A 27,480-nucleotide genomic window follows, 5' to 3' on the forward strand; every position below is an offset into this window, starting at 1 on the left:
CATTTTTTGTTTATAACAATAGTTGAATAAACATCTCTTTAAATGGAGTTTTAGTCTTCGCTTTGTAAGGTGGAACTAAACAGTGTTAGGTTGAAATAAACACTGCTGCACTTTGGACAGCTTTGTATCTATTATGTGTAATTTGTCTGTTAAAATTTGCTATTTGCAATTGTGACACTTCAGATTTGATCTGCGAAGGTCATTGATGCTAACAACTTAGATAACGGAAAGTAATTTGAATCTGCTTCCTCTCGCCCGGTGCTTCCTTCCTGTCTGTATCGGTTCTCCGCAGCTTCTGCTGTCATCTCACATTACACTCCAGCCTGGTACATTCTGATCATGTCTCATCTCCCTCCTCCCCCTCCTTCTTCTTACCCTCCTCCTTCTCTTCTTCTTTCATTTCTCTACCTGGCACTGAGTTCTATGTGCTGATTCAGCCTGTTGTGATAATGCATATATGAGAGTTCACCGGCCCTGATTTGAAGGCATTAAAATGCTGCAGGCAGTGGACTGAAGTAATCTTTCTTACTGCCGAGCAGCGGTGTTCAGCTCAGTGGTAGTGAGCGTGCTGCCCTTTTCTGTACACAGAGCACCACGTTTCATGCTGCAACATGTCATTGCCTGTGCGATCACTTCATTCTGAATGAGAAGACAAAGCCTACATGAAACTGTATACATTGTGGACCACTTCAATGTGCCTCTCTCTTCTTATGTTTCAGGCGATACACATCATTGCCCATAGAAGTCTCTGAGATCCCTCTAAACCTTATTGCCCCTCCATGTAGGAGAAGTTACCCCTGTCGCAAATGGAAGTCTGCATCTTTTGGGTAAATTGAAGGTTTTTTTTTTGTTTTCAACCAATTCATCGGACCATTAGCCCATTTCCTGACAGTCTATCTCGTCATCATTCTTTTTATCAGACAAGAAAAACATCTAATGTTTGATCGTGCCATTTCCCATGATGCTGTTGAGTGTCTCTTTGTGTGTCAGTCTTTTCTTTATGCTCATGAAGACTGCTGCCGCTTACTGCGCACAGACTGGTAGGAGGCCTCCTCAGCCTCCCAAATCCACTCAGATAGAAAATGAACAACACCCTTTACCATTAAAGCTGTGAAGTTGAGGCTCAGTAGGGAAACAGACTACTTTTTGTGATAGAGAAGGCAAACATATCCCCCTTGTGGTCCCTCTTCCCTTTTGCAGCGGATATATCCAAAATAAGTGACAGGCCTCGCTGCTCTGCTGCAACTTTGTAGATTATCGCGAATGTTTGCATTAAGAGTCCTGCGGCGCCTACGGTAGCAGTATTGCCTCGCTGTCCGTTGAGGTCCTTCTTCTTCTTCTCTCTATTTTTACCCTGGAGTTCATTACAGCTGCTCTGCAAGGCCCTGAGAGCATCTCTGCAAATGAGGAGAGATGGGAAGAGATGAAAACCCTGAGTGTGTGGAGCACTGGGACATGGGCTTCAAAAGCTTCATGCCAATTTCAAAGGGTTTTTTTCATTCTAGACGGCGTGCTTCGCTGTATCTATTGAGCATCCAGCACTGAGCTAAAGAGTGATTGCAAAGGCAGGTCAGTGGGGTGGGGTGGGGGGGGTTGGTAGTAGGGGTGGGATTATAGACACCTCACCCTATGGTCTTGTAGATGGAAATACCGAAAGCTCTAATGAGTCATGTTTGCTCTCCATGTTTATTGATTCTAATTAGCTATGACGACGAAGAGAGTACAAAGAATGAGTGCTAAACACTTGTGATTACAGTGAGGTCTTGAGCTGTCCTGCTCCATTAGCAACTATTTGCCAAAGAACATGAAGAACAAGTGCACATCAATTACAATTGCCCAGGGAGCTGTACTCTAAATGAAGTTTGGGTCAAACTGGAACTTACAATAGGAGGTAGGTGTGTGGATTGGATAATGAATGCAATTATGTTAAACCCCTGAGAGGCCTGGAGGAAGTGACACATTGCTGCAAGTAAAATCACACTGTGAAGCAATATGCCGCCGTTCAGAAGCAGCCTTAGAAACAGATTATTGGGCGTGTATATATGTATACAAAATAACAGCATGAGATGTTTGGACGCTGATCTTGTGCAACATTATATTGCTTTTTACGACCTCTTTAAATGATATATTTTTTTTGTAATTTAAACTGAGATCACACAAAAGAACTGCTTTCATTTTGTCACATACATTTGAAAGTACGTTACTACCTCCTCTTCTATAATTGTCATATCAATGCCACCTGTTTATTGTATTGGTTTAGGAGTCTATGATAATGTTGTTACTGTGTGTGCAGATGGCATTTTTCTTTGTGACTGTTGAATCAAATATGTAAATATACATTTTAGGGCTGCTGTACTTTATTGATGGGATTTTCAGCTCTTTTAAGAGAAGAGGTTCTCATAGATCGGCTCACTCAAAAGAGCCGACTCTTTCGGCTCCGATGTGACACCTCAGATTTTTTTGTTGTTTAAATTAATGTATTATCAGAAATAATGTCAAATTACTTGTGAACTAAATTAGTAGTGTACAAAAAAATACATTTTAAAGTACAAAAACAACACTTCAATTGTCAATTTGACAGAAGAGACTATGTCTGAGTGTACGTAGCCTATATTACCTACCATACCATAAACATGCACAGTGCGTGGTGATGTATGGCATGGTTGTTCACCAGAAAAAGCAGCATGTTTACTTTTTCCGGCTTTACCAGGGCACGTTGTGGACTGTGGTGCTGAGCACCCGCACTGATGCTGAGCTTTTGGCACAGGGCCACTCACAACACAACATCTGGGGGAAAACACATGGCAGCACATTTCCACCAGAGAAGTGGGTCCTCGTCTCTTTGAATAACGGGCTCCGAACAGTGGACTGGTATCTCAGCTATGGCTCCGTCCTCTAAACTGTAGAAGTCGTCTTCTTAAGGACCAGGTCACTTGGTGTGCGAATATAGCCATCTTTATCTCTCTCTCTCTCTCTCTATCTATCTATCTTCTCTGCGCTGTCATGTAAGAACGTCACGTTCATAAACTTTATCGAGCGTCTCCAAAAGTAACTCATACACACTGTGTTCATACTAAGAAACTCTTGCAGTAGTTAACCGTAGCCCTGATGTCTCTTATCTTTATCTAAACTGTCTTCATTCAGCTAGATGTGAATGTAAGTGAGTGTTAAGTGCTGGTTAGAACCACATTTATCTGTGGATGAACTGTTTACAGGTGTACAGGTGTGCCCCTCCTCACTAAGTGGTCTCTCACACAAGCCAGGCTGTGTCTTAGCATATTGCCGAGCTTCTAAATCAGGACAAATCCTCACAGACTAACATGTTACAAGATGTTCATTTTTCACAGTGGTCTGCTGCTTCTTTTGATCTGCTGTTCTTTTTGGATGTTTTCCTTTTTCTTTTTTTAATGAAAGCTCAGTGAGGATAACTGCAGGCTTTCAAAGCCTGATGTACCTCTCAGTTGTCTTTGGCCTTTTGTGTTTGTCTAGTCGGTTTCTTCCCCGTGGTGTGAGGTCCAGATTACTTCCAGTTTGCGCTCCATCGGATAGTGTGAATCAGAGAGCAGCTAGTGATCTGTGTAAATGGCTTTTCAATAAACCTTAAATCCAGTTCATCTCCTTCCTTTCTACTGACTGCACTCTCCAGAAGTGAGAGAGTGTGATGTTGAAACTGATGCCACTTTGTCCCTCTTTAGGATTTGATCCAGCTGTTTTACAATGGAGCACGGTGGCAAACGTATGTGTTCATACTCTGCTGTCAAGTCTTTAAAAACATGGTACTTGTGGATTTATGTATAAAGTGGAGTGGAGTGCTTATATACACTCAACAAAAATATAAACGCAACACTTTTGTTTTTGCTCCCATGTTTCATGAGATGGACTTGAAGATCTAAACTTCATTCCAGATACACAATATTACCATTCCTCTCAAACATTGTTCACAAATCTGTCTAAATGTGTGATAGTGAGCACTTCTGCTTTGCTGAGATAATCCATCCCACCTCACAGGTGTGCCACATCAAGATGCTGATCTGACATCATGATTAGTGCACAGGTGTACCTCAAACTGCCCACAATAAAAGGCCACCCTGAAATGTGCAGTTTTGTCTCACAGCAAAATGGCACAGATGCCACAAGCATTGAGGGAGCGTGCAATTGGCATGCTGACAGCAGGAATGTCAACCAGATCTGTTGCTCGTGCATTGAATGTTCATTTCTCCACCATAAGCCGTCTCCAAAGGCGTTTCAGAGAATATGGCAGTACATCCAACCGGCCTCACAACCGCAGACCACGAGTAACCACACCAGCCCAGGACCTCCACATCCAGCAGGTTCACCTCCGAGATCGTCTGAGACCAGCCACTCAGACAGCTGCTGAAACAATTGGTTTGCATAACCAAACAGTTTCTGCACAAACTGTCAGAAACCGTCTCAGGGAAGCTCAACTGCATGCTCGTCGTCCTCATCGGGGTCTTAACCTGACTCCAGATCGTCGCCGTAACAGACTTGACACATTCGATGGCGTCTAGCACGTTGGAGAGGTGTTCTCTTCACGGATGAATCTCGGTTTACATTGTTCAGGGCAGATGGCAGACAGCGTGTGTGGCGTCGTGTGGGTGAGCGCTTTGCTGATGTCAATGTTGTGGATCGAGTGGCCCATGGTGGTGGTGGGGTCATGGTATGGGCAGGCATCTGTTATGGACGAAGAACACAGGTGCATTTTATTGATGGCATTTTGAATGCACAGAGATACCGTGATGAGATCCTGAGGCCCATTGTTGTGCCATACATCCATGAACATCACCTCATGTTTCAGCAAGATAATGCACGGCCCCATGTTGCAAGGATCTGTACACAATTCTTGGAAGCTGAAAATGTCCCAGTTCTTGCATGGCCAGCATACTCACCGGACATGTCACCCATTGAACATGTTTGGGATGTGCTTGACCGGCGTATACGACAGCGTGCACCAGTTCCCACTAATATCCAGCAACTTCGCACAGCCATTGAAGAGGAGTGGACCAACATTCCACAGGCCACAATAGACAATCTGATAAACTCTATGCGAAGAAGATGTGTTGCACTGCATGAGGCAAATGGTGGTCACACCAGATACTGACTGGTTCTGAGTCCCCAGACCGCCAATAAAGCAGAAACAAAATGCACATTTCAGGGTGGCCTTTTATTGTGGGCAGTTTAAGGTACACCTGTGCACTAATCATGATGTCGGATCAGCATCTTGATGTGGCACACCTGTGAGGTGGGATGGATTATCTCAGCAAAGCAGAAGTGCTCACTATCACACATTTAGACAGATTTGTGAACAATGTTTGAGAGGAATGGTAATATTGTGTATCTGGAATGAAGTTTAGATCTTCAAGTCCATCTCATGAAACATGGGAGCAAAAACAAAAGTGTTGCGTTTATATTTTTGTTGAGTGTAACTTGCAATCAAGTGCTTTATGTGGTTTGGTTTGCTTGTTTATTATTCATGGAGTTCTTGAAGTAGAGTCCCTAAGTAGCTGACAGTTGAATCATTGTCGTTTGCCCTTGGAGTGATTTAAGTTCCTAGGTTCAGGTCTTCCTTCTGTAGGCTACATTGTGGAGTTCCTCAGGGTTCTATGCTTGACTTGGTTGTGTTCACTTTTTTCTTGCTGCTATTGGGATAGCTTGCAAAATTAGTCATTACATAATGTCCTGAAATACATCAGCTGTGATCTCATTAACTTCAAACAGCATGTGACGAGGCGCCTGCCAGCTATAGTGGACAGCATGCCCTGCCCTTAAAGCCACAGTCACTCCTGGTTTATTATTTGTACAAGCTGCTTCTTCTAGTTCTGATATTAAATTTAAAATTCGACTCTTTGATTTCTGAACTTTGAATTTTTTTAAAGTATCTACTAGGGGTGGACGATATGGCAAAAATATCATATCACAACTTTTTAATGGTAAAAGCACGATCACGATTTTTTCATGATTTACATTGAGACTAATTTTGTTATGTGGACAAAAAACTCAGGATCCAATTGCTGGTCTCGAAGGGGCTCGGGTTTATTTGCAGAACAAAAAACAACCACTAGGGCGAAAGTATTTGAGGAAAACAAAAGTCTATGCTGGTGGAATCCTTGAAGGCGCTCTGGGGACTGCAGCGGGAGATTGGACGGGACCAAGGCTGAGGCTCGACATGAGCTGAAGAACTGACAAGGAAGTCAGGTAAGCGAGGTCCTTAAATAGGCGGGGAACTTAATGTCGATGAGAAACAGGTGAGACCAATCAGCCCAGTACTCCACCCAGAGGAAGCTGCAGCCCGGACAGAGCGCCTGAAAGAAAAAGCAAAGGGAAAACAAAGAAAAACCAGGAGGCCAAAAGAGGGTGCTCATGCGTCTCACCACAGTACCCCCCCCTTCAACGGACGCCTCCTGGCGGACCCCCGGGCTTGTCAGGGTGGAGACGGTGGAACTCCTGCACCAATGCAGGGCCATAGATGGCGGACCTGGGAACCCATGAGCGTTCTTCAGGTCCGTAACCCTCCCAATCCACCAGGTACTGTAAGCCCCTGCCCCGGCGGCGCACATCCAACAGTCTCCGGACCGTGTAGGTGGGAACACCATCGATGATGCGAGGAGGTGGAGGAGGGGGAACAGGCGGCTGCAGGGGGCTATGGTTGGTAGGTTTAATGTGAGAGACGTGGAACACAGGATGGATTCTCATGGATGAGGGAAGTGACAGTTTGACCGTAACAGGGTTAATGATCTTCAGGATCTTGAACGGGCCAATGAACCGGGGGGAAAGTTTACGAGACTCAGTTCGTAAAGGGATGTTCTTGGTGGACAGGAGGATGGACTGACCCTCCCGGTAGGAGGGAGTCGGCGCACGGTGTCAGCTGACCTCCGGTTCTGGTCGGTGGAACGAAGCAGAGCACTCCTGACCTGCTTCCAGATCCGGCGACAGCGCTGCAGGTGATGTTGCACCGAGGGGACGGCCAACTCCACCTCCTGGGCTGGGAAGAGGGGGGGCAGATAACCCAGTGAGGCCTCAAAGGGAGACAGCCCGGTAGCCGCACAGGACTGGGAATTGTGGGCGTATTCCACCCAGGGTAGGTGGGAACTCCAGGTCCCTTGGTTGGCGGCCACAACACAGCGCAGGGTCGATTCCAGGTGCTGGTTGGCCCGCTCCGTCTGACCGTTCGTCTGGGGATGGAAGCCCGACGACAGGCTGACGGAGGCCCCCAGTGCCTGGCAGAATGCCTTCCACACCCCAGAGGTGAACTGAGGACCTCTGTCCGAGACGATATCCGTGGGGATGCCATGGAGCCGGAAGACGTGAGTGACCAGAAGTTGAGCTGTCTCGAAGGCAGATGGAAGCTTGGGAAGTGGGACAAAATGTACGGATTTAGAAAAACGGTCTACAATGGTGAGGATGACTGTGTTACCATCGGACGGTGGGAGACCCGTAATGAAGTCCAGAGCAACGTGGGACCAGGGGCGACCGGGCACTGGGAGAGGATGGAGCTGGCCAGCCGGAGGGCGATGAGAGGACTTGCCATGGGAACAGGCAGAGCAGGCAGAAACGAATTCCTTCGTGTCCCGTTCCAAGGACGGCCACCAGAAATGGCGTCGAAGCAGGTTAACCGTGCGGCGGACTCCAGGGTGACAGGACCAGCGAGAAGAATGGGCCCATAGCAGGACTTGGGACCGCACTGCGGTGGGGACAAAGAGACAGTTAGGTGGGCCGTCACCTGGGTCTGGTTCCTGGTGCTGGGCCTCCCTGACGGTGGATTCAATCTCCCAGGTAAGAGAGCCAATAACCCTGGAGGCAGGTAGGATGGATTCCGTCCCAGGCGACACACCTGGTTCTTCATACAGACGGGAGAGAGCATCAGGTTTAACATTTCGACTACCAGGTCTGTAGGTGAGGGTAAAATCAAACCTGGTGAAGAACAACTGCCAACGAGCCTGGCGGGAGTTCAGTCTCTTGGCTCCCCTTATGAATTCGAGATTTTTGTGGTCAGTCCAGACCACAAAGGGTTGCTCGGCACCCTCCAGCCAATGTCTCCACTCCTCAAGGGCCAGCTTTACTGCAAGCAGCTCCCGGTTGCCCACGTCGTAATTGTGCTCTGCAGTGGTAAGGCGGCGAGAGAAAAAGGCACAGGGGTGAAGTTTGTCATCCACTGCAGAGCGCTGTGACAGGACTGCCCCCACCCCCGAATCGGACGCGTCTACTTCCACAATAAACTGTCTAGTGGGATCAGGCTGGATCAGGATAGGAGCTGAGGTAAAACGGGCCTTTAACTCACAAAAGGCCTCCTCTGCTGGAGGGGACCATACAAACGGTCTAAGAGTAGAGGTGAGCTGAGTCAAGGGGAGAGCTACACGACTATAATTGCGGATAAACCTTCTATAAAAGTTGGCAAATCCCAAAAACTGTTGAAGCTTACGGCGGGTAGTTGGTCTAGGCCACTCGACTACTGCCCTGATCTTTTCAGGATCTGCCTCAACCTGCCCCTCATGGATGATGAAGCCCAGGTAGCTAACAGATGGAGAATGGAACTCACATTTCTCCGCCTTAACGAAGAGTTTATTCTCTAACAGGCGCTGGAGAACTACTCTGACGTGTGCCACATGTTCCTGCAGAGAAGAAGAAAAGATCAAAATGTCGTCTAGATATACAAAGACGAATTGGTTAAGGAAATCCCGCAGGATGTCATTAACCAATGTTTGGAAGATGGCAGGGGCGTTGGTTAAACCGAAAGGCATAACAAGGTACTCGAAATGACCCAAAGGAGTGTTGAACGCTGTTTTCCACTCATCCCCCTCGCGGATCCGAACTAGATGGTAAGCATTACGAAGATCCAGCTTAGAGAACACCCGCGCCCCCTGAAGGAGTTCAAAAGCAGAGTTGATCAGGGGGAGAGGATATTTATTCCGCACCGTGATCTTATTTAAGCCACGGTAATCAATGCATGGCCGAAGGGAGCCGTCTTTCTTACCGACGAAGAAAAACCCGGCGGCAACGGGAGAGGAGGAAGGGCGAATAATGCCTGTGGCTAACGAGTCGTTAATGTATTGCTCCATTGATTTTCTCTCGGGGATGGACAGGTTATATAAACGGCTCGAAGGGAGTGGAGCTCCCGGGAGGAGATCAATGGAGCAATCATAAGGACGGTGAGGTGGCAAAGCTAAAGCTTTGGATTTGCTAAAAACCTCGCCTAGACCATGATATTCAGTGGGAACAGAGTCAAGATGAGGAGGTTCTGGGGTAGTTACCGTTTTAGTTGGGGCCGGTGCGTTAGCAGCGCGGAGACAGTTAGCGTGACAGAACGGACTCCAACTAAGGAGCTTGTGGTTGCGCCAATCAATGTGAGGGCTATGTAGCTCGAGCCAGGGATAGCCAAAAACTAGCTGCGCACTCGGAGAATCAATAACAAAGAAAGAAATCACTTCCCGGTGGTTACCGGAAGTGATAACCTCTAGTGGAAGGGTTTCGTGAGTTACCGTGGTGATGAGACGGCCATCCAGAGCGGTAGCGCGGACTGGCTCCCCTAGTGGCACGGAGGGGAGTTCGTGCTGCCGCAGGAGACTGGCATCAATAAAATTGCCGTCCGCCCCTGAGTCGATCAGCGAAACTACGGAGATAGAGAGAGAGTGAGGACACAGCACAACAGGAAGAGACATTCTAGGGTTAGAAGTATGCGTAACTTGGCCCACCCGTAGCCCTAGTCCTACTGATGGGCCCTGTCTTTTGGCCGAACCTGACGGGAAGACAAAGACTGATGGTCATCCCCACAATCTAAGCACCCTCCCTCCCTACGTCTATGGTCTTTTTCCGCAGGGGTAAGGCGAGTCCTGTCCAGCTGCATAGGCTCTGGTTGGTGTGTGTTCACAGCAGTAGGGGGCGCTGGTAGTGCACGTCCGATGTCAGCTGGAGGGCTGGAGGGACTACGGGGCTGAGGCCTGTACCTGGTTCTGGAAGAGGTCACAGGACCGATTTCTCTCATATGATTGTCCACTTGAATGGCCAGGGAAATGAGGGACCCGAGGGAAGATGGCTCCCCGCGGCGGGCAACCTCACGCCTGATGGTGTCTTTCAGGGATTTCAGAAAAACCCCTTTCAAGGCCGGCTCGTTCCAACCAGCCTCCAGCGCGAGGGTCCGGAAACGAACCGAGTATTCAGCCACAGAATCGGAACCTTGAGAGATAGAAAGCAGGCGCTGGGAGGCTTCCCCAGCCCGATTAGGGATATCGAAAACCTCCTTAAATCGGCAAAGAAAATCGTCTAAGGTACGACCTGTCCAAGATGCCGTTGCGTCCTCCGCTTGGGCCCATTCCAGAGCCCGGTCCCGGAGTAGACCCACCACGTAGAGGACCTTGGAGCGATCCGAGTCAAATGAAATGGGTTTGAGAGCGAAGACATTCCGGCACTGGAGGAGGAATCCCCGACACTTGTCCAGCGTTCCGTCGAAAGGCTCGGGGTCGACCACGTGATGTTCACGGGGAGTGCCGGGAAAGGAATGTGTCGACGCAGCTGTGGCAGGAGGGAGAAACTGTGCGGCAAATGCCTGGAATTGATTTCGGAGCTCATTTACTTGGCGGGACAAAACTTCTGTAGGCGATGAGGAAGATGAGGCCGCTGGATCCATAACTGGTCAGTTCTTCTGTTATGTGGACAAAAAACTCAGGATCCAATTGCTGGTCTCGAAGGGGCTCGGGTTTATTTGCAGAACAAAAAACAACCACTAGGGCGAAAGTATTTGAGGAAAACAAAAGTCTATGCTGGTGGAATCCTTGAAGGCGCTCTGGGGACTGCAGCGGGAGATTGGACGGGACCAAGGCTGAGGCTCGACATGAGCTGAAGAACTGACAAGGAAGTCAGGTAAGCGAGGTCCTTAAATAGGCGGGGAACTTAATGTCGATGAGAAACAGGTGAGACCAATCAGCCCAGTACTCCACCCAGAGGAAGCTGCAGCCCGGACAGAGCGCCTGAAAGAAAAAGCAAAGGGAAAACAAAGAAAAACCAGGAGGCCAAAAGAGGGTGCTCATGCGTCTCACCACAAATTTGAGAGTTTCTGATCAATGCAACCAAACTATTCCCAGTTTGTGCCATTTTGCCAGCACATGCCAAGTGCAATAGACATTTGACAAAAAGCCTACTCTCTTCTCAAAAAAATATTAATATAAAAGGCAAACACTCTGATAAACACTCTGATAAAGGGCTCCCTTGTTAGTTTATTCACTTCATTTGTTTGTTAAGGCAGCACTCTATTAGGTTTCAATTAACATAATAATTAAAATAACAATTACGGAGCAAAACATCAATGAAGAAAAACCCAGTTTCAAACAACTCCAAGTTTTTATTTCTGTTTTTCTTATATTTGTAAAGAATTATTCAACAGTCTTTTAAACAGAACTGAAGTTTGCCTCCTAAGGTAAAACACTAAATACATTATTGAAAAGGGTCAAATCAAAACGCAGACTTAACTGTTAAAGTGCAATGTGATTTAGAACACAAATGATCAAACTTTAATGGAATCATCATTTTTAAGGAAAAAGTGGACCTGCTGCTGTAATCTCTTTCACCATTTGCTAGTGTTCTCATATGGTGTATCTGTATTAAACGCCTGCGTTATAATTGCTTGTTTTGAGTGAATGTCATTAGCTGTTGCTAATGACCCCTTGTCATTTAGAGAAAAACCTAAAGCTTGTTACATACTTCACGAGAGCAGAGGAATCTGTTTGTGTTCCTGAGGTTGCAAGAACAAAGTTCGTTCTGCCTTGACAATTCATACTTATACATATACATACATATGGCTCTACGTCTCTCACACACACACAGAGGATTTGAAGACGCTTCACTAAACAACAGCAGGAAGAGCAGGACCAATACACTACCTCTACACTAACTTTCCCAACGTCACTGGAAAATCTACCTTGACATTCATAAACAAAATAAAATTATTTTAGATCAGAAAGATACAGAAACAAGTTTTAATTCAACTAACCAGTGATCGGGTCGCCGAGGCCCCCCACCTTCGACTGCCACCCGATCCTTTTTGCAGCGGCCCACCGGCTTCTCCGTAAGGGGCCCGTAAGAGGCCCGTAAGAGGCCCCACATCGCTCCTTCGGGCTGAGCCTGGCCGGTCACATTCAAGCCCCAACCCTGGTCCTGGCTACCATGTGCGGTTGTGCCATGCCGGGCAACATAATGAACCTTGTTGTTATTCTCATCATAAGGGGTTTTTGAACCGCCCTTGGTCTGACCCATCACCTAGAACCTTTTTGCCTTGAGAGACCTTGCTAGTTTCCCCTGGAAGAGCTAGAAGAAGTAAGAGGAAAGTCTGGGCATCTCTGCTTAGACTGCTGCCCCCACAATCCGGCCCCAGATAAGTGGTTAAAGATGAATGGGAAACTAACCCACATCTAATACCCAGGGTAATAAAACTAGACCTGCCCTCAATTGGTTAATACATAAAATGTGGTACTATTAATTCCTAACACCAGGATGTTACATCTATCATGTTAGAAACCAGATTTGGCACAGAGCACAGGTATTAGTGGAGTTGTGGGTGAGAATGTACAGGGGACGGTCTGATGCAGGAACGTGTGTAAAACTCTTCACACGGCTCTCAGCGCACATCGCACACACACAAACAGGTTTTGGAGACTTTTGGAGACGCTGAACAGCAGCAGAAGCAGCGGTTAAAAGAGGTTAACCATCATGTTTGACAGGAGCAGGACGATGTTTGGTATACTGTTTGGTATTTCATGGCTTTGCCTGTTTCCCCAAATATCTCCGCTTCATACATGTTCACCTGAACTGCTGCTTCTGCCGATGATTAGCAGCGAAACAGCATCAAAGCCTGTATGTGCGTGTGGCGCTGTGTGCGCTCCGTATGAGCAGTTCTGCACACTCGTTTCTCATGAAGTATGAAAAGTCCGGTCCAAACGGATCTTGTTCTTATTTCTGCCACCTCAGGAACACAAACAGATTTCTCTGTCCTCGTGGAGTATTTAACAAGCTTCTGTTACGTCACTCCGCCTCCTTCATCTAGTCTGCGTTCACTCGAAGCCACGCGTGAAGCTGAGTATAATTTAACTACCCCCCCCCCCCCCCCCAAATTATTTATAATTATTTTTAAAACGAAAAAAATGAGTGTTCTTTAATCGTAATTGTGGAAAGACCCTCAAGTAATCACGATACTACTGGATATTAAGTAATAACCCACAGCCCTGTAATGCTAATGTGTTTTTTTTTTACAATTCTCATGACCTGGAACAGGGCAATGCAGTTAACACATCATGCATGAGAAGAGAAAATACTGTCAAATACCGGAAACCGTTATAATAATATAAAAATACCGTGATCTAGAATTTTGGTCATACCACCCAGCTCTAATCCCCACGGATTTTTTGTGCATAACAACGTTTCCTCATGTGTTTATTGCACATTACTGGATACAGACCAACAAATGTAAACTGAAGAGATGCAACTGGGTCATTAAATTTAACACACGTGTATTTTTTTTTCCTTTTTCATTTTTTTTCATTCTGTGGCCCTCAGTCCAGTGTCGGGTTCATAAATTGGCCCTCAGATATCAACATTTGAGAACCCCTGGTGCAGAGGATGACTGGCATCGTCCACAATGGCCAGAAGTTAGAATTAGTGTTCTCCTCTCTGCCACTGTCACCGGGGAGTCAGCTTCATTCCAACTACAGAGCCGGCCCGCCTGATAAGTTTGTCCAGCCTGTTAGTACACCTTTTGTTCATATTACCCCCCAACAGACAACAGTATAAAAAAGTGCACTGGCCACTACAGACTGGAAGAACATCCACAGGAGTTTCCTGCAGATGTTGAAGGCTCCCAGTCTTCGCAGGAAGTACAGACGGCTCTGGCCCTTCTTGTACAGGTGATCTGTACAGCATGTCCAGTCCAGCTTCTGTACAGCATGTCCAGTCTAGCCACAAGCCGAGGTACTTGTAGTTGCCTACAATCTCCACCTCGTCGTCCCTGATGGTCACTGGGTGTGGTTGTGGGCTGGACTTCCTGAAGTCGATGACCAGCTCTTTAGTCTTTGAGGTGTTAAGCTGGAGATGGTTCATCTGACTCCAGGTGACAAAGTCGCTGACTACATTCCTGTACTCATCCTCTCCATCATCCCTGATACACCCCACGATGGTGTCATCTGCAAACTTCTGGATGTGACACAGTTCTGCGTAGCAGAAGTCTGAGGTGTAAAGGGTGAAGAGAAGGGGGGAACTCCAGTGCTGCTGATTACATTGTCTGATGTGGCGTCCTTTAGCCTGACGTACTGCGGTCTCTCCGTGAGGTAGTCAGCAATCCAGGACACCAAGTAGTGGTCCACTAACATCTCCCTCAGTTTGTCCAGTAGCAGCAGGGACTGGATGGTGTTGAAGGCATTTGAGAAATCCAAGAATAGGATTCTCTCTCTGCCCCTCCCATTGTCCAGATGTGCTTGAACATGGTGTAGGAGGTAGAGAATGGCGTCCTTCACACCCACACCTGCCCGATAGGCAAACTGTAGGGGGTCCTGAGCCTGATGCACTTGGGGCTTGTGGAGGTTGAGGATGAGATGCTCCATTGTCTTCATCAGCTGTGATGTGAGTGCCACCGGTCTGTCGTCGTTCAGCTCACGAGGGCAGTTTCTCTTTGGAACTGGAACAACACAGGATGTTTTCCACAGGGTAGGCACTCTCCCCAGCTGTAGACTGAGGTTGAAGACATGCTGGAGTGGTTCCCCCAGTTCAGCAGCACAGGTCCTCAGCAGCCGAGAGGGCACCCTGTGCCACCCTTGGGTGGAGCCTCCTCAGTTCTCTCCTCACCTGGTCTGCTGTGATGGATGGACGTTGAGATGGGGGGAGGGGTGATAGTTAGGGGGAGGGCTGCACAGGGGATGGAGTCAGGGGGGTCATACACTGCAGTGAGGAGGGGGTACATTGGGCTGGTCAAAGCGGTTGAAGAAGTTGTTCAGCCTGTTTGCTTCCTTGGAGAGATAACTGGGAGTAAATATTGCTGTGATATAAGCATTGTAAAAAAAGTGTTGCTGGCAGTTAGAGTCCCAGATGAATGTACAGTAATTCAGATGCTGTTGGTGTTAGAGCAGAGTTTGCAGGAGCCTTTGGATGATGCTGAAATCGAACGGAGGAGGGCCTCATGATATTTAATTCAGATTAAGTAATTTTGACATCATAGCAAAAAAGAAGTGACAAGGAAAACCCTTTTCTGAGTAAATGTCTACTGAGGACCTTTGTCCAGATGATCCTATTTCTACCACAGTCTCTACTCCTGCTCCTCTACTTCTGTGAGCTCATAGTCACATAACCAACTTTGAATGTAGTTGAACATATTTTACAATTAGCAACAGTCAAAATTTGACTGATAACTGGATTTGTGTTTGCTGTGAGACATTGCTTTTGACCTGCAATAAACTAACTGAGAACACGGGCTCCTACAGCAAGCCTAAAGACAGAGCTAGAGGCTAATGGACTGGCTGTAAACCCAACATCATGCACCAGGAGGACAGATAAATAAAAGGCATACCCATACACCCATATTCACTGTATCCTACCTGGCAGCTAGACAACAGCCAGTCAAAGTAACAGAGGTTGTATTTTTACCATGACATAAAATAAATAACCATTTGTAAGTCAATCAAAAGACTTACAATTAATAGTCTTGAAAGTCAATTAGAAAATAAGATATAATCAGCAGTTTTTATTCTGTTATTATCTTATTCCAGACAAAAACAAAACCTCTGTCAATGCTTAAGTCTAATTCAGTGCACGGACCGCCTGATGCAAGAAAATATTAATTTGCCTCTGGCTTATGCTGGTGTTATTTTCTGCATAGTTAGCGGCTGGTTTACGCAAACCACGATACCCTTGACAAATGGCTGCGCTGCCTTGCTTCTGAAGTGGAGTGGGAGTGACAGATGCGTGCATGCATGTGTGTGTGATCAGCATGCAGGCTGTGCCGCGGTAAAGTTAGCCTCACACTACACAGTCGACAGTGCCTTCATTTCATCTAGGCGCGCTTTGATGTCAGCTGGTTTACTGATGTATCCGTCCCCTCCCAAATCACAGCCCGACATCATTAAACTTGTCGCCGGCTTATGTTTCCATTCTGTATACTTTCTCTATCTCTGCTGCACCACTGGTGTTCGTCCATGCACAAAAAAAAAAACAAAAAAAAAAAACAACTTGTCATTACTGACTGACTGTACGGAAGTCATTCACAGTAACACTTGGGGATTTAGTTTCTACAGCCACAGATTGTGAATCTCTCACTGTCTCCACTCTGTCTCGGAAGCAGCTATTGTTTTGTTTGTAATTAAAATCATGTTCAATTTTCTGCATGGTGCCGTGGGTGAGGGGGGTGGTGATGGGGTTGCACATTGCTGTTTGCATCTGCGTGATTGTTTGGGATTGTGACGCAGCATTCGGTACTTTCACTTGGATAGGATTTATATAAATAATCACAATGCCCGTCGTTGGTGCTGGAGGAATATTTATAGATTTCCCTGAATACTCTGCCTCACATTCATTTTAATGCAAGCTGTTGGCAGAAATACATTCTTTTGGCCTTTACTGAACACAATCCTGCTAAATGCCAGTTACCTCATGTGTCTTTCCCACTGTTATTCTCCTGTTAGTGCCTACTCTGCTCCTAGACTTTGAGTCAGAACACTTTTCCTAGCTGGAGTGATGTAAGAATGAAAACTTTGAAGAAGCATTCCAGTCATATACCCTCACTAGCTCCAGAGAAAAAAAGAAGTTGGATCTTTAGATCACAACGACCAACTATTTTGTCTCCAGATCAAATGATTTAGAAAAAAAATAAATATTTCTAAAGTTCTATCCACCTATTTTCTGCTGCAGTATTGAGATTTAATAGAATTTTGTAAAAAAAAAATTGTCAGTTGGAATAGCATGGTTCCTACCTTCAGCCACAATGGGCCCGACCTCTAAGGCATACAGTAAGTCTTTGGCAGTTGAGTGCAGGATGAGAATCAGCAGCTCCAAATCTAAGGCCATGGTTCTTAGCTGGAAAAGGGTGGAATGCCCTTTTCTGGGTTGGGGTCAAGTTGTTTCCACCAGTGAAGGGGTATATGTATCTCAGGGTCTTCTTCAGAATTGAAGGAATAATAGAGCAGGAGATTGATATACGGATTGGCTCAGCATCCACTTTGGCCATTGTAGTAAATAAAGAGCTGAGCCAATTTTCTCTTAGAGACAGGGTGCGGAGCTTGGAGTAGAGCCACTGCTTCAGGGCAGCCAGTTGAAGTGGTTTGAGCACCTGGGGGAAACCCATAGGCACCTCCCAGGTGATGTGTTCTGGGCATGCCTGAATCGGAGGAGGCCCTAGAGGACGAACATGCTGAAGGGATTATATGTCTCAGCTGGCCTGGGAACACCTCCGTGTCCTCCTGGATGGGCTGGTGGAGGTGGCTGGGACTAGACCTCTGTGTTTCCCTACTGAGGCTGCTGCTCCCATGACCCAACCAAAGATAAGCTATAAGAAATTGAATGGATGTATGGGCAATGAAAGATATATGAAAAAGTTACTGCCATAAAATGGACACGACGCACCATGAAAAATGAGAATACTTATCTGTTTATCTGCTGTCACATTTTTTCCCCTTCTGGAATCAGATGAAGTAGTGAAATGTATTGTCTTATGGAGGTGAAAATGCAGCACAGGCTGGTGTTTGTTTTAGCCAAGCTTGGAACACCAGCTTTTAAGCAGGTTTCATTTTCCTGATATACTTCCCTGACACGAGACACAGCAGAGGAGCTAATCTACTAGGATTCCTGCTTGCTAAAGGGAACAGGGATCTATTCCACATTTCCAGCTTTTTAAACCAATCTTGCAAATGTACTTTGAAGGTGTAGCTGTCAAACAAAAAATGGTAGTAGGGCTGTCATGATTTAATAAGTGCATTCTTGAGTTATTTTTTCCCATGCCACCTTTCATTTCAGGTGATTGACAAGTTGATGATAAGACTGTTGGACTGTTGCTGTAAAAAAACAATGCACACAGAAAAAAATAACAGTTTAGTTTAAAAAAATAAGAGTTTTAAATAGGAATAATGGTTGACAGAAAAGGTATTAGCAGCAATAAAATATGTAATGTGACCCTGATAACACTCCTACTAGTATTGAATTATGGGAATTGTATTTATTATGTGCATGAGCTCATACAGTTGCAGTTTGCTGAAATATTCACCATTCTTCCACAGCCAGCACAAATGCTAAAATGTGCATCTTTAACTTGGATATAGTCACAGTATGTTACATCTGGCTAAGAATCAAATACCCCCCAATCCCTCATTCTCAATGTGCTTCTTCCTATAGCGTGAACTAATTTAAAATTCGGTGCCCACTAATGAAAGAATTCTTCTGACTCTGGCAGGGGAGATAATAAGTGTGAGATGTTCCAGGCATTAGGCATTCGTTGCATTGTATTCTTCTACCTCCTCCTTCCTACAGTAGAAAGTCCGAAAGTCAGAGAAACTAACAAACATCTTGATTTAATGGGGTTGTTTATATTTCTTCAGTTAATGATAGCCTGTCTGCTTATTTCTTCCTCAAATTATAGTCCTCCTCCTGCATGTGAGGAAGGTAGCAAACTATAGTGCTCTTTTCCCCTTGGGCTAAAGTCGCCAATGATGGGAGTGCAGGCAGCTAGGGAAGGAGCACTAATTCATCACTGTTAAAGGGTGGGTAATGGTACCGCGTCAGTGGCTGGGCTAGCACAGGCATGCTGCCTCAAAAAAAGGCAGTTAATTAACTTTCCATCAGCTGTGAGAGGATGCATGGGAGTGTGCAAGCTCTGCTTGGATGCAGCCTGCGGAGTGTGGATATGTGAGGTCCAATCCTCAAGCCTGCTGGGAGGTCCGACTCACCGGCAAGAACCACAGCTGGAGTTTCTGGAGGGACATATTTCCACTCTACCAGCTTAAGAGCTGGATCCTCACAGATAAATGCCTCACATTATTTACATAATGCTCCCTTCAGCTCCCCTCTGTGACCCACTCTCAGGCTCTAAAATATTTAATTTTGCAGAGAATGAAAGTGCTGTGTTTCCTTTTGTCTCATAACCAAACACCACAGGACTCTGCTTTACACATTCGGCTCTCAGCTTCGCTATTGTTATTGCACCATAATATATTTGACTGCAAGGATTGGCTTTTGTAGTATTTGTCTTCATGTGCAAGGCTGTAGATCTTAAATCACACGATCGTTGTATTTTCATTGTGGATAATTAGATTCTTCTGAAAAGGCAATGTCTTGTCTTTTTAATGAGAAATTATGAAACCATGTTTTTTGTAAGAGCTTTTATTTTATACCATAAACAGGCCTTTTATTCCTAATTTCCACTCAAGCCTTCGCACAACAAATTATTCCACCCACGTCATGACAGCTTTTATGTGTTTATGCTATTAATTGGCCATTGTCTGAGCTTTTATTTTGTGAGGTTACAGTGGTTTAAACCTTAAAAAAAATCCTACAACATCTTTTTAACAATATTCGTTACATAAACAAACATAAAAATGGTTCTTCCGTGTTGTGTGGTTCATTCTCTACAATATTGCGGGTTTCTGTTGATCACATTTAAAGCAGCAATTTGCCATTGAGTTGTGGTCCCTCTCTCTAGAATGTGGTTGCTATGGTTTCTGTTCAAACGCTGTGATATAGTAAGATCCCTTGCATTATAATTGAATGATTAATTTCATGATGTTTTACAAAATGGAAACTTTACCTGCAAATTTGATCTAATATCCCCTGAGGAATAACTAGAAACTGGCCCTGAGCTGATGTAACAACACCTGCCATCGCTTATGTGCTTTTTTTTCCTGTGGCACAAAATGAGTCTGAATTGTCCAAAATAATGAAAAATATGCATGAATTGCTGAACTAAATTTATTCCAGTGAGATTTGTTTTTAGCTTTTTGATGGCCTCTGCTTCCTCACACTTTTTTCTTGTCAGCCACCAGCATCAGAAAAGGCAGAAGAATCAAAGCCTGCTGGCAGCAAGCTGGCTTTATTAGTGTAGTTGGTGCTCATCTATGGCACAGTGGTGCAGCGCCACCTCACAGCAGGAAGGCTCTGGACGAATGTTCCTGGTTAGAATCTGGCATTATTCTTCCTGTGGCGTGCGTACCGTGTGTTTTCTCCCTTCCACTATTACTAAAACCCCTTTCAGACTGTTGAAAGTCAATCCAGTGGCATCAAATTCAGATTGCTTTTAAAGGTAGGGTAGGAGATTTCATTCTGATGCACTTTTTGTTAAATTAGTGTAACTTCTCTTTACAATCCGATAGCAACCAATTAGTTTGGCAGTTTCACTTTAAAACGAAGAATATTAATCATAGGAAGCTATAAAACGCTAAAAACATCAGCCAATCCTACAAGGCACACACTAAACAGCTTTAGGCGATCAGGCATAAACACTTATTTCTTCACATTCTGTTGATAATTTCAGTTGAATTGTTAAGTCCTCTGAACATTTTTTATCTCACAACAAACTACAAATTGCTACTATAAGATAATTGTGAAAGGTGAGATTTTTGTTCAGACAGCATAACCCACTCCAGTATGGACCATAATTGAATCGCAGACAAACAGTATCCTTTTAACTACTAAAATACATTAACCCTCACACATAAAACAACATTTCAGTAGCATTAACTTATGATACAATTATAACTATATAACAGTTATAAATCCAGTAAAAGTGGAATACTGCACATTGTACCACAGTACATGTAACAGCTGCTCTTAAGTCCCAAAACATCCTCAGCTCATCATTTGATGACATTTACATGCAGCATGTGATAGCAATGAAATCACTGGACATTATTGAGACACCATTTATAATACATTATCGAATGCTCAGCTGCCTTTCAAAGATATGTTTAGACTACTGTAAATTCAAATTTGCAAGGCCAGATGAACTTTAAATACCTTCCCCATTTTAGCCATTGTACTGTAGAACCTCCTGAAGAGAGGCGGCTTTTTATTGTTTATGTAAACTTGGTGTAGGCAACAAGTGGTTAGGTGCATAAGTGCGTAATTTGTTGATAACAGAGCTCTGCAAAATGTGTCAGTTTATGTCATTCTTCTTAGTAGGTAGTCTCAGGCTCCATCAGCTTCCATCTTCCAGTCCCATCACTTATGTCTATTTAACCAGACCACTCACAGGCAGCCTGGAGCTACTCCAGCATTGTCTTCTTCTTGTCATTGTTTTGCTGAAAGGTGAACTGTCACAACTGCCTCATGTCACTTCATTCTTTTCACAGACGTCTACAGGGGTTTGCTTAGAATTTTGTCCTGGCATGCAATATGCATACTGTGTATCTAAGATTAAAGATAATGTAAGCAGATACAAGATGTTTTTGCCACAATTTAGAGTGCCAAAGTAAAGGCACTGATATAGATTGGTCTCGGAATTTTACGTAAATGAAGAGACTACCAGGTTCCAGTTGAAACACATGTTGGATTTGAGGCAGGAGTCATTACCATGGTAACCAAGAAAAAAAAAACATGAGTTTTTCCTCAACCTAACCAGGGTGTCTAAAAAGAAGGGATCATAAATAGATGGGTGCACTTAGGGGTGGGCGATATGGCAAAAATTTTATATCGCGATTCTTTAATGATAAAATCATGATCTCGATTTTATCATGATTTGTTTTTACATTGACACTAATTTGCATGTTTCTGTGTAAATGACTTCAGGTAGCCTACTCTGTCACATCTCAAAAACTATCAGTAGATTTTAAAGGCAAACAACAACTCTGAACATGCACTCAGTATTAGTTTTAATAAACATGAACATTTAAATAACAATTACTGAACAAAATAAAGTTTTATTTCAAATAGGTTAAAAGAAGACTAATGTAATTCTGTAAAGTATTATTCAATTATTTAAACAGACTGAAGTGTGCCTCCTAAGGTTAAACAATAACAATAAATACAGTATTGAGACTTAAGTAACTCCTAAAGTTCAATGTGATTTAGAACAAATGATCAAACTTTAATGGGAATCATATCTAAGGAAAAACGGAGCTGCTGCTGTCAGCTCTGTCCACCGTTTACTAGTCCTCATATGGAGCCTCTTCATCAAATGCCTGCGTTATTGTTTTGGTGACGTCATTAGCTGTTGCCTCTGTCTGCATAGATGTACACACACGGACCTCCCACTGCACACACACACACACACACACACACACACACAGGTGTAGAAGAGCTGCTGACGGCACAACAGCAGCGAACCTGAATATAACGAGCTGGTAATGTTCAGAGAGGTGGGCGCGTACGTGCTTGTAGCATTTATTATACATTCTTATACATGCGGCCCTTCCACTGCGACACATGTCACGCGAACACACACACACACAGACACAGGCTGCTGCCGGCAGAAACAGCACCGAACATGAAGGTGGAGTTCGTTTTAGGGACCAGTTGCTCCGTTCTCTTTTCGTTTTCAGCCGTAGCTTCCTAACAGGGAGGCTGTCATTGGTTGGTCAGGTTCACATTAAGCGCACTGAGAGTTGGACGAGTGAAAAAAACTCATGCGTCTGCGCGAACATAGAACTGCAATTAATAGAAGGTGCTCTATGGACGATAAAACGATCTGTCCGTTCTGGTAGATCGCCGATACGTTCAAATCCTTCACGATCATTTATTTATTGTCAAATCGCACAGCCCTAGGTGCACTCAAAATTTGGAGTGGATGGTCCCTGACCAAGTGCCCATGTTTGATAGGATTTTGTCCCCATAGGTTATAATTTATGTGAGCAGGATCTTAGATTTACATGCCCCAGTAAGGAGTGATAGCCATCACTTTTACATTACAAGCATGCTCAAAGTAGATAAAAGTGAGCAGAGAGATTGCGTGTGTGTGGAATCTACAGCTATCTGTGTATTTATGTTTGTCATTTTGAGTGTTAGACTTTTGAGTGTTTACTTTTTTTAGACCTTTTTGTAACGGTCATTTGAGGGTTAAGACTTGGTCCACATGTTCATACTCCTCCTCATCCTCTCTCCTCGCTCTCACTATGTATGCAATCAATTGCATGTTTGGCTCTGCCAGATTTTTTTCACTCCTCTTGGGAGTTCACAGCGTTGAAATAGACTGTTTTGGGCCGGGGTTTGGCACCGCTGAGAGATGTGAGGGTGTTTGCAGAGTGAGTCGCACTGCTGGCCAGCAACAGCAGCAACGGCGACATTGATCCCCCTGCTTTGTCTTTATTAGAGCTCCCCCAGCCAGATGCCACAGAAAACTTCTCCACTTCAAAAAGAACACTGTGAAATCCAATGCCACAATGTGGTGCTTACCAGACTTTCAACACACACCCAGCTGGTGATACTGACACAATAAGTTCACCACCCACGTCGAAATAGTTGGTGTCAAAAAAAGCCACTTTTGAACATATTATATGAGTAAAGATTCCATTTAATGGAACATTTTCCAGCTTAATTCTGCGGTAAGCACATCTTTGATGATGATCTTTGATGTTTTTTACATGGCTGCAACACTAATAGCAGTTTTTGATGTTTAACATGAATATAATTATATTCCTTTTTGTAACTGAGTCTTTTCCATCACCAAAAATACACTCTAAAAACAAAACGAGGTTTACACACATTTTTGGGTTTGTCTCCACGGTAACTACAAATGGGGAATAATGAAAAATGGGGAAGAGAAATAGGCAACCTTTACTTTATAACTGTGTTTAATGTTGTGAAGGAGTCTGTTTCAACCCAATACTGGGTTAATTGGTAAAATCTTTTACTAAACTTAAGTGGTTTAATACCTAAACTTAACCATGAGTGGGGCAGTCCTAGAAAGATTTTCACCCTGCATGACCCTAAAAGTCCTTATTTACTCTACACCGATCCATTAGCTCATTGTAATGAGAGGATGTGGCTTAATCTGTCTTCTGATTGGTCGCCTTTCCAGGAACTGGCATGGGGCAGTATCCACACCTCATGAATGCAAGCAACCTCTGGTGTAACTTCAACACTTCAAGACTGTAAACACTGAAATTAATTAATTTTTTGTCTTTGACTAAAAAGTACATTACATTTAAATGTTCTTTTTTTACCCTTTAAAAAAAATAAGTAAAGACAGGGTAATGATAATTCTTGCATCATTTGTTATTACCACATTACCAGCTTTGTAAAACTCAAAATCTTGTTACAAAGTAATAGATCAAATCCCTTATATTGTGGTAAGATAAATGTTAAAGTTACCTATGCTGGAATTCTCTAAATAGTCAGTAAATAATCATCTAATTAATTTAGTAAAAATAACTAGATAAGAAGGCTTTATTTGATTTATAGAAGTTGGCTTGATACATACACACACACATATATATATATATATATACATATACATTTTCACTTTAAAACTAATTCAAATCAATTTTTTTAGCATAAATTAACTTATCAATTTTTACAGTTCACTATCTACCCTTTAACCTCATTCTGTGAGTTTTTGTGGCAGATGTGTTGTCTTGGCCATGTATTGATACCATGACCATCTGTTGTTTCCTTAGCGTGTAAAAATGCATCTGACAATATGTTGGTGCCCTTATAAAGTTACCTACAACAAGTTCTATAAGAGAAACTAAGGAACAATGTCACAAGCCAAGCACCATGGATTCATAGTTCTGAAAAAGTAAATGTTCTAAAATGCCTTCTTTTACTGTGCTGACAACAGGGAGGCAGCAGCAGCCAGATTGGCTTGTGTTCATGCCATAATTGATCTGCTTTTATTTATGTTTTAGTGAGTTTGGCAAACTTTTTGTTGGAGGTGTGTGTGTCTTGCAGAACACCCCAACCAAGCAACACTCTGAGGTTTAGGACTTTTCATTTCTCCAGCTGTCTGGAAACAGTTTGTAATTTGAGATTATGGACCATCTGGGAGTGGAGAGGGTGAAATGTAATCCCAGTGTATTTACTTACTCAGTTTCAGCACAGTGTTTGGAACAGAGCAGCATATTGGATTTTTCTGCAGGCGTGATGTGTTACTTTTTGTCGTGCTGGGACACAGCCAGTGATTGTCCATGAGTTGTAGGTGGTGCATGGTGTTGTAGATGTGCATTGACGTGGCATGTAAATTTTTTTCTCTTCCGTCAGCGCTCAATGAATCAGTGGTCAGTATGACATGTAGATGCAAGTCCTTTCTAATGTCATTCTCTGACTACATTGAACCTCTGCACCGATAAGAAGTGTTGTTCCCCTTTATGGCGGTCATTAGCTGCATCCCTGCTATATCTTTCCCATGAGATGGATTGGCTGCAGTTCAAGTGATTTTAAACTCTGCAAGTTTTGAAATTAATGAATGTGAATGAGGATGCTGTTATATTTGGAATAAAAACTGTCAGCTATATGCCCCTTTTAAAAAACACAAACAATAAAGCCAGGATAATTGCTTCCAGTGGGGCACCTACTTTTAAGTGACAACAGGTGCGAGCATCAACAGTGGCTGCTTCAATTTGAGACATTCATTAAGGTACGGCATGTCGCATTTCAACATCAACAAATCATTACCATGCTATTTGGACTCATTAGTTTAATTATTGTAAACAAGCAAGACAGCTTTTGTGTCATAGAGATGGGTTTATTATTATTATTTTTTTTTTCTTTTGTTTTTAACTTTCACTGTGGGCAATCAACGGCTTCTTTCACATGTTAACATTAGTTAATCTGCCCTGTTATTACTTGTGCTTAGATTAAATTAGATAACTTTATTGATGGCCAAAGTGGAAACTATTTGTCTGTCCGTGCACAGTGACACTACAGCGATGGCACAGAAATCTATACAACAGGACAGCAGTGTAACGAAGAGCTCATCCTGCCACCGAAAAAGCAGTTTTTGTTCTATATATGTAAGAATGACAGAATCAATGTAATTAAATTAAATAACAATAAATCAGAGACAGTAAAAAGTGGTGTCGGCTTGAGGTGACATTCAGAAAAAAAAAATAATTTACAAGAGAAACAAACTTCATGTTTTTTTTCATATTTAATCATAATATTTACAAGAAGAAAAAGCAATTTATCTCTTAATAAAATCACTTCATCTCATTTGCAAGGTGTGGATGAACCACAGCAGCTGACAAGCAGGTATAATCAAATATACACAGATTACTGGAACCATACTCAGATTAAACTCAGATTATTCAATACTGCTTATTTTACCCAACTTTTACTGGACATGCTATGTTCTGCACTGAACATTCTCAGGAATGGAATGAAATTCAAATGTATTTACAAATAATTTACAATGAGGCAGTAAAGGTTTTGAAAGGTTTTTTAGACTCAACTAACATGTGATTGAGGCTGTGCAGGTACTGGTGGAGTGCGCTCTGCAGGAAGGCGCCTGGGCTTAAGGAGTCTTGAGTCCTCTGGTGGTAGGTGGAGCTGGGGTGGCGGGTGTCTGTGAAGTCTGTGATTGGATGAATGAAAGACAGAGAAGAGGCGTTTGAGAACAGGGCTCGGTCTCATTGTTGAACTGCAGTAGACTAGCATGGGCATGTGGCATTGGTGGTGTATCATAATGCAATGAGGTTGATGCAGCAGCCTTACACGACAAAGAAGCAGTTTTTTATATGACATACATGCTGCAATCTGCAAATTTTAGTAAATATTTCCCTTCGTGACTAAGCTCACAGAAGATGACTGATTTCCTGTTGGCTTCCTGACCAGTGTAAATACTTTGCAGATGGAACAATTTAGTACCGTACAGTCAAAGAATTTATGCTGCAGCTGTTTTTTTTTTTAATTTAGGGGTCAACTAAACAATATTACTCCCTTATTTCATAATTTTACGTTTACATATAGTGTCTGTACAAAAGATTCCACATGAATATGTTTGCAGAGTATGCTGCTGTGTATAACTAATTTACCAGACCTTTTCCAATAATAATAATAATAATAATAATAATAATAATAATAATAATAATAATAATAATAATAATAATAATAATAATAATAAAAAATCATCTAATACAAAAGATAGAGATTTTATTTTCATCCATTTGAATTCATGTTCTTCCATTTATCTGGGGTTGGGTCATGGGGGTAACAGAGAAACCCAGACCACCCTCTCCCAGGCCACCTCCTCCAGATTAGTGATACCATGCTGCTTCCGGGCCTACTGAAAGACATATCTCTGTTACACCTCACTGAGGATGCATCCAAGGGGCATTCCAACCAGATGTCTGAATCACCTCACCTCCTAACAATTTGGAGGAGCAGCAACTCAACACACTTACAAAGCGTATTGTCACATATTCATATTGTCAGGGCTTCAACTCTGTGATAGAATCCATTTTGTTCTGTTAACAGAATAAACCACCAAAATCAAATAAGACCAGCTTCTCTCTGAATATGTCTAAAAGAAAGGAAAATGTCATATTATTAACCAACATCCCAGCCAATCAGATGTCACAT

The 27,480-nt window shown here is 43.6% G+C and overlaps 1 protein-coding gene across 2 annotated transcripts in view; it reads left to right on the forward strand.

The window, feature by feature from the left end:
* The first annotated feature begins 746 nt into the window (after positions 1 to 746).
* The window catches only part of iqsec1b (IQ motif and Sec7 domain ArfGEF 1b), a 134,997-nt gene continuing 108,263 nt past the window's right edge, over positions 747 to 27,480 (forward strand). Inside the window, exon 1 of one of the 2 annotated variants that reach the window (XM_028405260.1) lies at positions 747 to 827. The gene's annotated coding sequence lies outside the window, so the exon portion shown is untranslated. The remainder of the gene's footprint in view (positions 828 to 27,480) is intronic. The other variant, XM_028405255.1, reaches the window with a different exon arrangement.

The sequence above is a fragment of the Parambassis ranga genome, chromosome 5 (assembly GCF_900634625.1).
Source record: "Parambassis ranga chromosome 5, fParRan2.1, whole genome shotgun sequence".
Taxonomy (NCBI): domain Eukaryota; kingdom Metazoa; phylum Chordata; class Actinopteri; family Ambassidae; genus Parambassis; species Parambassis ranga.